Source organism: Ochotona princeps, chromosome 30 (assembly GCF_030435755.1).
Source record: "Ochotona princeps isolate mOchPri1 chromosome 30, mOchPri1.hap1, whole genome shotgun sequence".
Classification (NCBI taxonomy): Eukaryota; Metazoa; Chordata; class Mammalia; order Lagomorpha; family Ochotonidae; genus Ochotona; species Ochotona princeps.
In genome coordinates this window covers 3,366,377-3,377,471 of record NC_080861.1, presented here as the reverse complement: position 1 = coordinate 3,377,471, position 11,095 = coordinate 3,366,377, and positions in this window count along the sequence as shown.

Genomic DNA, 11,095 nt, shown 5'->3' with positions numbered 1-11,095 from the left:
CAGGAAGCAGAGCGACAGGGGAGACATGCTTCACCCCCCTCTAATGTCATTATGTTCATGGAACTCCAGCCTAGCAAGATAATCCAATCCAATCACTTTCCTAAGACCTCACCTTCAGATGCTATAATTGGATTAAGGTCCATCTCTAATCCAACAGCTAGTAATCTGTCCACTATTAAAATAAAATGTGGGACTAGACTCCTGCAGAAGTTTAGGGGTCAAATTCTCTCCGAAGACATATAGTAGGGAAAGGGAACTGTGTTACTGGGGCAGGTGTGTGGTGCACTATATCAAAGTGTCAGCTTGAGTCCCACAAGCCCAACTTTCAGCCCAACTCCCTGCAAACGCACCTGGAAAGCAGCAGGTGATACCTCAAATGCCTGAGTTCCTGCCAGGCACACAGCAGAGACCCGGATGGAGTCCCAGTTCTTGGCTTGAGCCTGGCCTGGCCCTGGATGTCGTGGGTGTTTGAAGAATGAACCAGCAAAATGGCTGAGAGATGATCTCTCTCTCTCTCTCTCTCTCTCTCTCTCTCTCTCGCTCTCTCTCGCTCTCTCTCGCTCTCACTCTCTCTCCCTCCCTTACTAATAAATCAATGAATAAGTCTTAAAAAGAAAGACACCAGATTGAAGGGAAACAGGAACTAAGAGAAGGAGGTATAGGTAAACACGCAGTAAAACCTCGTATCCTCAGTGTAACCCAGGGGTCAACATTACACAGTAGTTGTTCACTGACGGGGAGACCCACCAGGTCCCTGCCACACTTCTCACAGCCAAAGAAGAAACCCAACTGTGGACAGTGAGAGCAAAGCACTAGAAGTTTAGTAGACCCTAGAAGCTTTCATAATCTGGCTTTCACTGAAATCCCAGAGCTTCAGAAAACTCCCGAGAAACAAAGGTTTAAAATTGCCTGGGTGACGTAAATGAGTGGCTGGCAAATGATTTTGATCATAATCCCTTAGAGGTAAAAAACTAAATAATTTTTTTAAAAAGACCATGTGCCTTCATGCACTGTTGTGTTGATACATTATGTTGGTTTAAAACAGAATCAAACAGTAGAGATTGCAAATATGTAAGGTAAAGATAAATGTTTAGGGCCCAGCGTGGCAGCCTAGTGGCTAAGGTCCTTGTCTTGCATGAGCTGGGATCCCATAAGCGCACCAGTTCATATCCTGGCAGCTCTGCTTCCCATCCAGCTCCCTGCCTGTGGCCTGGGAGAACAGTCAAGGAAGCCTTGGGACCCTGCACCCACGTGGGAGACCCAGAGGAAGTTCCTGGTTCCTGTCTTCAGATCGGCTCAGCTCTGGTGGTTGTAGCTACTTCAGGAGTGAACCAGCAGACAGAAGATCTTTCTGTCTGTCTCTCCTTCTCTCTGTATATCTGCCTTTCTAATAAAAATAAATAAATCTTTTTTAAAAAAAAAGATAAAATTGAAGTCAAAGTCATAACATTTCTTCCCACACTCCTGTTCAATTTACATGCTGAGAGACCACACCTCACTGTGGGGATTAGCAAATCAGCAAAAGTGTTTGAATCCTGTGTGGTAGGCTGGGAATAACTGGTACAATGTGGGAATGTAGACAATCTGCTCCTGCCTCCCAGCCTCACATCACCGAGGCTATAGCCATTTGGAGAATGAAGCACCTGCTGGTAGGTTTCTCCTCTCCTCTCCTCTCCTCTCCTCTCCTCTCCTCTCCTCTCCTCTCCACCTTCCCTCTTTCTGTAAAAATTTGACTTTAAAATAACAAAGCAAATCTTGTTTTTAAAAAAAGAAAGCAGGAAAATTGTAAGTGCAAGATCAGAATGTGAAGTGGCTTCCCAGTAGTGCTTGAAGACAGGGACCTACCAGGACTGAGGTCATTCCTTAGGCCAGCCCTCCTGCAGCTGTCCACTCTGCTGACCCCATCAGAGGCCCGGTGTGAGGCCACGGGGTATAAAGATGCTTCAGGTAAAGGAGCTAGTCCCAGAGGGTTTGCCTACTGTGGAATCACAGAGAGCTCAAAGTCTCTTTCCTCTTACAAAGCAGGATTTTTATTCAAACAGGATAATTTAGCTATGTTCTGGCCACCACAGTCTAGAAAGACACGGCCATCAGAGACGTGGAGGACAAATAAAACTGGAGTATCTGGCCGGCATAAGAGTTACAGCCTTTGTCATGAAGGCCGGAGGGGGAGGGCTCCAGAGGCACGGGGCCCAGACACTTACCAAACCCCGAAACTCTGGGAACGTAATCCAGGTTTAGTTCCAGACATAAAAGGAAGCCATTTCTCTCACAGTGAGTAATAAACGGATTGGAACTTATTGGAATTCATCACCCCCGAGAGGTGGTCCTGGCAGAAAATAGAAATGCCTTCCACAAAGGTCCAGACAAACTTACGAATGTCAGTGTCATAAATGACTTCTCCTGCTCACTTCCTCTGGCTTTCTGTGTCTAACGCAGACAGTCTCTAAAGGCTGCCCATGTTTGTCCTAAGAGATTTTGCCTGAAGTTTTCCTTACTGGCCAGGCAAGGTCAGGGCCCCCACTGTGGGCTCACACGGATGCCTCTGTTTCACTTGTCACTGTGTTTTTCTTCGTTGCCAATGCTCCTGCAGCCTGGCTGGGCTGTGACATGTCGAGCAGTGCTCCTCGAGAGAAGGAACGTGTAAACTCTACCCATCCCTGTTAATGGGAGCAGCTTGGAAGACTAGAATGCTGATCACTCTCTGACCCTCAGTGTCCATCCCTGAATCTACGCACACACAGAACAGAAAATCTGGAAGAAGGGCAGGGAGCACCAAATAAAAAATGTGCAAGAATATTTCATTTGAGGACACCGCTCTTAGAAGCTCCTAGGAGACTAGCATCAAGGATATCCTTTCATCCCCGTCCTCTCATCATCACCTAGACTTGCTTGCCAGACAACTCTGTTGTCCAGCATCATGGTCTTGTGAGCTTTCATCTGCAAATCAATTCCCTGGGAGTTTCATGATCAAGTACATAGAGGGCTGCTGGATCAAGGACACAGTCTCCTGTGTCTCCTCTAACAACCTGTGAAATAATATCATTCTTATCCACTAGCGTGCCAAGAGTCTTTCGGATAAAGATTTAGGGATTTTACTTTATTTTCCCGTTAGTGGTCGGCATTCCTGCGAATTCTGTAAACATTGCTTCCATAAATGCATTACTATTCATGCAAATGAGTGAACGGAGTGATTCAGGGACCATTTGTTCCAATAGGGTTTTTGCAAATCTCCTATACTTGACTTAGGAGATAACGGTTTAATTCTTGTAAGTTATAGAGTGTTGTTACCCATTTGTGGGATTTCTCAAGCACATAAGGAGCAAAGAAAGATAAACCAAAAGGAGGAGTCACGGTACCATGCACTTGTTGAAGACAGAAAACCTGTTTTCTGCTCCAATATCCTTGTGTTACAGGTGGGCAGCACGACCACAGATGAGAACATTTGGCCCCTGAGTAACTGCATTGTATCCAGGAGTGGCAAGCTACTTTACATTCTCTTAAACAAGAGGCAGAGACCACAGTGAGAGACTCGTTGATGCTAGTGACCTACCAGGGTGACCACATGTCACAGATTCTCCTGGTCAGTGGTCATTCAGGCACGGAAATAGTCCACTTTTCTGAGAGACTTACAGCAGTCAAAATCACAGTGACAGAAAATTAAATTGTGGTTTCCAGAAGTTGGTGGTAGGGAAGGGAGAATGGAAATTTTTGTTTAAGAAAGAAATAGTTTTATTGCATGGAAAGTATTATGCAGATGGATGCTGATGATTGTGTTTAATATAATTGAACTGTATGATTAAGATAGAAAAGTTGATGTTATGTGTATCTTATCAGAATAAGCAAGTTGAAAATAAATTATACCCAGCTCTGTTACACATAAACACTACCTAATCAGTTATGGGAGTTTGAGAGCCCCCAGCCCTAATCCTACATTCTCAAGGAATCTAACACAAATACTTAAAGATTCCCTGCACTTGTGGCTTTTAAAAGCACCTTCCACACAAGCCTCTAGGATATTTCTGATTTGCACTTCAGGTAATGTCAATAGTCATCCCTTCATCCATTCGGCTCCTGTGTTAAATCTTGAATCCAGAAGATCTGAATTAGCATGAATTGATGGGTAAACACAGCTTCCCACAACACAGGGAAATCTTTCATTTGGCTTTCCCCTGCTTTCAGAGTGAAAATACATTGAATTCTTAAAAACTCCTTGATTTGATTTGATCTAGGAAGAAAAGTCAAGCCACAATATTCTAAGTCATTTGGATGGAGTAATTGCAGTGGGAGCAGTCATTTGGTGATAGTCCTTCCTGATTAACCTGAAGATGAATATTGGAATTAGCCCCTGTATATCACAACTGGCTTCTTCTGTTGGGAGGAAGCCATGCCTCTGAGCAGAGAATGATTGACATCTTCTCAAGCTGCCTTCAGCCAGTAGAGAACCTAGGTGTGGTCAAAGTGCTACCCCTCCAGTGAGTTTCCAAGGGCTTGACGGCTGACTGCCAGAACCTTTCCTCACATAATTCCTGCTCCCCGAGCCTCAGTTCCCTGTATTTCTCTAGGAAGTATGAAGAGAATACCTGCATCTGCTTCCCAGGGCTCAGAGAGGGTTGAATAAGACCATCAATGCAAGTGCCTGCCAAATAAATGTGTATCATTTGTCATTACTTCTCCCCTAGTAGTTGAAGATGGAGTGAGGCCACATACTTAACCCCCCCAAAATGTAGCCTGATTTGCTCATCAAATATTCAAAGATACACTTCAGGAAAAAAAAAAACTGAGCAGACCTTGCCCAGCTAGATCTAACTTAGAGGGAGGAGACTAGGAGTCGTAAAAGGCACAAACTTCATGACTCAGAGGCGAGGGTTAACACCAGTCAGAAGATGAAGAAGATGGTGCATTGAGAAGCATGTTTCCTCTAAGTTTCTAGGCTTCTCAATAGTTTTTCCTCCTAAACATGGATAATTTATAGAAAACTGAAGGCTGTGTCCAAAATGCCTATACCATACATAGAATACTTGCCGTCGCCAATGTATTGGAGCTTACAATACACTTCATCTGCAGATTTATACGAAGGTCTCCAGAAACAGCCATGGGGGCGGTATCTTGACAGCAACATTTATAACACCAATTGGGAGGTTGGATTTTAATGAGTCCAATTTGAACTGAGCACACTGTTTATGTCTTTACCAAAGCTGACCCACGAGGAGCTGAGCAGCTTCGCAAGGTCTCTGCTCATAAAATTGTGCAGCTCATTGATAGTGGAGAGGTAGACCTGGCTCATTTGGAATTATAACTTAGAATGCAGCCCAAGTTGATCTTGCGTGAAACTTTGTCAATACCAAGCTGCTTTCCAGGAATCAAAAATGGTAAGGGAACAAGCAAGGCAACAATTTCACCTTGCCACAACATAGCTGGCATAGTTTGTTCTTCACAATTATAAAGGCGCTTTCACAAACTATGGCAGGTTCCAAAAAAAAAACACAAAATTTCTGGAAACCATGATGTCTTGTTCAAACTCCACTGGCTACCAAAGCACTGGAATTATCTTGTGTGGTCCCAGAGGTAAGAGCTAGAACAGGCAGTAGAAGCTACACATGGGTAAACTTCAAATCACGACATTGCAACAACAAACCTTTAATGTTTGCATCCAATCCCAAATTTAGTACAGGCTCTCTGAAAAGGTGACAGATTCTCTAACTACTAGAGTCACTGGTAGATCTGAATATTTGTGTACTCTCAAAATCATGTGTGAAAATCCTGACTTCCAAGATTTGGTTTTACAATCTAGGACCTATTAGGAGAACCCAGAAGACATATAAACAGAATTCTCTTTAATAGGATCAGAACTCTTAATTCTAAATCCCTAGAGAGCTGTCTCCCCTTGTTTTCCATATCTACAGAAAGAAGACAGCATCCATGTCGCAGGAAATGGGCCCTAGCAGACCTTACGCTTAACCACCCCAACCTTCAGAACCATGAGAAAAAAAATTATGTCGCTTATAAACTACTTCAGTCTAAGGTATTTTTCAATAGCAGACTGAATAGACTAACGTCACTCAGGCCTGCCATTCAGGGCTTCCCTGAAACGTGCAGTGTATGAGTGGCTATGTGTTGCTGTCCTGCTCTGGACCACTTGACTAGAAAGTAATACACACCTTGGTTGCAATCCTGACCTCATAAACTTAGCCAAATTTTTAGCATCCCTAAGGTGCATTTTCCATTTGTAAAACAGAGAGCATACTAAAAACTACCTCCTACCACCTTGTAAGAACTCAAATTATCCTGAGCTCAGCATATTAATAACAGCCCCAGGAAAGACAGAGCCGGTCTTCCTCACCAGTTTTGACAACTCTGAGCCTTTTACACATGCGCCCAGTGATGGATTCAATGCTGTGTTTTGTTTCCTTTTGATTTGTTTTTATAAGAATGTGAGAACTTAGCACAGGCTCAAAACTCTTTCAATAAAGAATCATCCTCGAGGGGAAACATTGGCAGTTGTTTGGGTGTTGGGGAAAGCCTGTCCGTCTATTTGGAGTCAGGAGCTTCCTCTGCAGACAGCTCAGCAACAGAATTTCCCGTGCCCTCCCTGCTGGGGCTGGGGATGTCAGACTCCCTGCTGGCCACTTGGGGGGGGGGGGTGACAGCTGGGACAGGGATTTTCCAGACAGGAGAGGGGAAAACAAACTGACCTGCAGCAGCTCTCTGCCTCAGCCACAAGGACAGCACAGCCTGCCCTTTGCAGAGGAATAGAGGAAGAGCCCCACACATTGAGGAGGGTATTAGAAACACATCAGTCCACTATTAGCAAGGAGACATGAGGTCAACTTTCATGTGTGTAAATCACAGGTGTGCTAGGAGGCGGATTTTTTAGCTTTACCACCCAGCTAACCTGTCAAGTTCACTCTCGGTTTTCTGGTTGGTCCGAGGATGGGAAAGCCAAAACCAGTTCTTCATTCCAAATTCCTGCTGATGAGTAAGATAAGCCTCAGCTCCTAACAGGATGACAGCAGCCCACAAGGCTTGCAGGTGCATGAAGGCACCCTCTACCCAGGACTGGGGCATCGTTGAGCTTCTCTGGACATTACAAGCCAGGACTCCACATTGCAGAAACACCATGGTATCCCTTTGTTTGCACTTCAATGGCATCACAAACCACAGAAACTTTCCATGATATCACCTCCTCTTAATGGGAATATTTACTGCCTGCCTCCCTTGAGTAATATCTTCTTTCTTTTGCACTCTGTTCAATTTCAGGTTTCAATTTCAGTAATTTTATTGACATGACAACATACACAAATGCTGCTGGAGCTAATCCAGCAATGTTCCATGTCTGGGGCCCGTTTTATATCATGGCTGTCTTTTCTGCTCTTTACCATCTCTCATTTGCTGATAGGCTGTCACTGAATGGGAGGGTTATCAGCTGTGCTTATTTGCCCTGGAAGCTGCAAAGAATTTTCCTTGCTATCTCAGAAGGCAGTCTGTTGCACTTTCAGGAGGTTTGATAATTTTAAAAAAAATGCATTATCTAGCTTTTCTCATATTTTATACACAGGGCTCCTCCAAGATTTTCCCAAGTCCTCTGATGACAAAGTTTGCCTTGAATAAATTTCAAACCATCTCTGGGGACAGTGGGTTTTGTTATTGTTACACTTTTATTTGGGGGCTAGAACTGTAGGTCTTTCATCAGTCAAATGTTGGAGTATACGTTATTTTCTCAGATGGTGCTATTCAATAACCACAAATTTGGTGACTTAAAATAGTGGAAAGATGTGGTCTCCCAGTTCTAGAAGTCACAAACATGAAATCAAGATGTTGAAAAGTTTCTCTCCAAACCTCTGGGAGAGGGACATACTGCCTTCCTGCTTGTGGTGGCCGGTAGCTGCTGGCATTCCTTGGCTGGCGGATGCATCACACGAGCCTGCCTTCATGCACCACGGGCATGTGTCTGCCTGTGTCAAAATACCCCTCTTTCAGGTCCAGCACCATAGCCTAGTGGCTAACATCCTCACCTTGCATGTGCAGGGATACCATATGGGCACTTGTCCGTGTCCCGGCAACCCCACTTCCCATCCAGCTCCCTGCTTGTGGCTTGAGAAAGCAGTTGAGGACAGTCCATGACCTTGGGACTCTGCTCCTGCTTGGGAGACCCAGAAGAAGCTCCGGCTTCCTGGCTTCGGATCAGTGCAGCTCCAGCTGTTGCAGCCACTTTGGGAGTGAATCAAGGAATGGAAGATCTTCCTCTCTGTCTCTCCTCCTCTCTGTGTGTCTGACTTTGCAATGAAAATAAATATTAAAAAAAATAATTTGAATATATCATTTAGGAAAATGCAGTTCTACCCACAAATGATATCTGATGGAAATGAAACAATTTGTTAATATGAATAAATATGAATTTTGAGACAGTAGAGTAGCCCAGCCCTACTCTGTGGCTTACAGCCTGTATTATAATGTGATATATCAAACTAGATTTATTTAAAAGATACAGTAGTCATTGGTTCACATCCCAAAATGGCTGCAACAGCCAGGCCCGGGCCAGGACAAAGCCAGAAACAAAGAGCTCCATCTGAATCTCCCACATGGATGGCAGAGCCTCAAGAATAAGAGCCATCCTGTGCTGCCTTTTAAAGTGTGTACTGTCAGGAAACAGGAGCAAAAGCAGACAGTACTGATCCCAGGCACTCAGGCAAGAATGCCAACATCCCAAGCAGTGATTTACTCTGCTGCACCACAACGTCTGCTTGCAGTCAGGATCTCAGCACAATCTTACAGAAGTTTAGACCTAGAGCATCCGAGCCCTGCTCCATCACATAAAGATAGTCTCAGACTGTTGTGTGTGTGTGTTTGCTGAGCCTGAGTCTGCAAAGATACAAACAATATCAACACAGACATAATGAAGTAGGCACAGTTTTGTAGCTCACCTCACCCCATCTCCTATATAGGCAAGCTCCAGGGAGAGACAACAGAACCAGAAGTTAAAGAGAACTGTCACACCGTAGTATTCCCTAAAATGTGTATGAACAAGTACAAACACACACACACACAACTTTATACTTTTTTGAATTAGCAAGACTGTTTTTGAACCCATACAGATTAATCAGCCACTTCCCTTCCTTTGGGGGGGGGGTGTCTTTTTTTATTTATTTAATGATACCGTTTCATAAACTCAGGGAATGCTCCTATATGATTACAGTAGTATAGTCCTTCAGAAACAGTGGCAAGTTCATCATTTTTGTATTTAAGTGCATCATGATATTGTAGGCACAGACAATGGCAGAAGGTCCAACATCCTATTGTCAAGATATATGTAACAGTTGCACTGAGAGTCCATCTTTGGTTTGGGAGTAGAGCTGAATACTGCATTGCATCTTCACATCTCAATGTGATGATCTCTGTTACATGGTCCCTGCAGATGGCTATGTGTGCATACATGCTTACCTATACATCTATTGCTCTTACGTTTTGCACAGAAAGAATATATGACATTTGTCCTTTGGGATTGGCCTATTTCATTGAGCATAATGTTCTGCAGTTGGGATCATTTTGTTGCAAATGCTAGAACTTCATTGTTTGTACTGGCTGAGTAGTGTTCCACAGAGCAGGTGTACTTCCTTACTTTCACTTCAGTCCTGGTCGTTGTAGTCCCACAGTGTGTGTCGGGAGCTGTGACCTCCCTGTGAAGGCCCAGGAGCATCCCCACCGGTGCTGGGGTGTGCTGGACAACCTCTCTCTGGGATGTTTTGATGCAAGCTCGATCACAGCAGCCAGCAGCATAAATTTCCCAGTTCAGACACATCCCCTGATCTTTCATGTCTGACCAGCCTCAGAGTTCCCCTTTTTCTTTCTCCTCCTCTTCCCAGTCCCTCCATTTCCGTCCTGCTTTGCCTCCAACTCCGCCTTCCAGAGGTTGGAGCAGTTTCCCAGCCCGATTCCACACAGGACTCACCCTTCCCCAACCCTGGCATCCACTGTGCTGCTGCGTCCCCGATCCCTCACTGCTCTGTGCATGTGTTTAACACGGCCGACTTGTCCAGCTGTGATCTCTTTGTGGTTTGGATGCCAGATCTGCTGTTCAATGACTGCAGAGAGGAGCATCCTTGAAACTTCCATCAGAACTTGTGGTTTTCACAATGTAATTTGTCAGTTTGCTGTTCTGAGATCATTTTTTAACACTGTCTTGAATTTTTTAAAAGCCAGTTCATTCTAAAGCATCTACAATGATCATAGTCCCCATTTTGTTGAGTGGCCGTAGATTTTGACACTGCACTTTATCCTGAGTAAACTTCGTTGAAAACTTGAGTCATTACAATGCTATGGCCTCACCGAAGTTATTACCATGCAATGTGCCGTGGGCATGGAGATTCTGATCCTCATTTCAGCGGCTGGGCAATGCAGCTCTAACTGGCAACCAGGGCTCATCCTTGACCACTTGCATCAGAGCCTGATGTAACGGGTGCAACTTAGGAGGGGGGTTTGATTCCAATGGTAGAAATGAGTCAAATACAGGAAAGCTGGGAGGAGGGGGAGTGAACACAGAAACATCCCATTTGTCATCACTAAGTGAGTCAGATTGCCAGATGCTGTCACACCACCCACAAGAAGGTTTGCCAGGTTGCCCATCAGAGGTGATTGGGCGTAGAATTTGTCTGCTGTATCGCATTCCCTCTAGAAAAGTTTTACCTTGTTCCAGAAACCTGCACTTTCAAAGGATGCATGTTACTCCAGGACCCTGCAGAGTGTATCCTCCCCACCAGTACTCTTGTATCCCTGCTCAACATTGGGGTCCCTGCCCCTGCTTTGGCACATGCTAAGGTCCCTGTTTCTGCCAGAGATGTTTGTTTTGTTGGATGTGGTTTCCCCTTTCCAGTTGTACCCCAGAGTCTTCATGAAACCATAGTGCCAAAGCAGTTATCTTTGGGTGATGGAGAAGTCATTCTCCATTCAACACCTGGTTTTAGAAAAAGCCAACTGTGTCTCCTCCAGCACCTGCCAAACATTTTAGAGCACTGGCTCTTTCAAATTTGCTCATTGCCACCTAACGTCCACAGGTTACAAATACTCATTGACTATGTCCTGTTCACTGTTGTAGTTC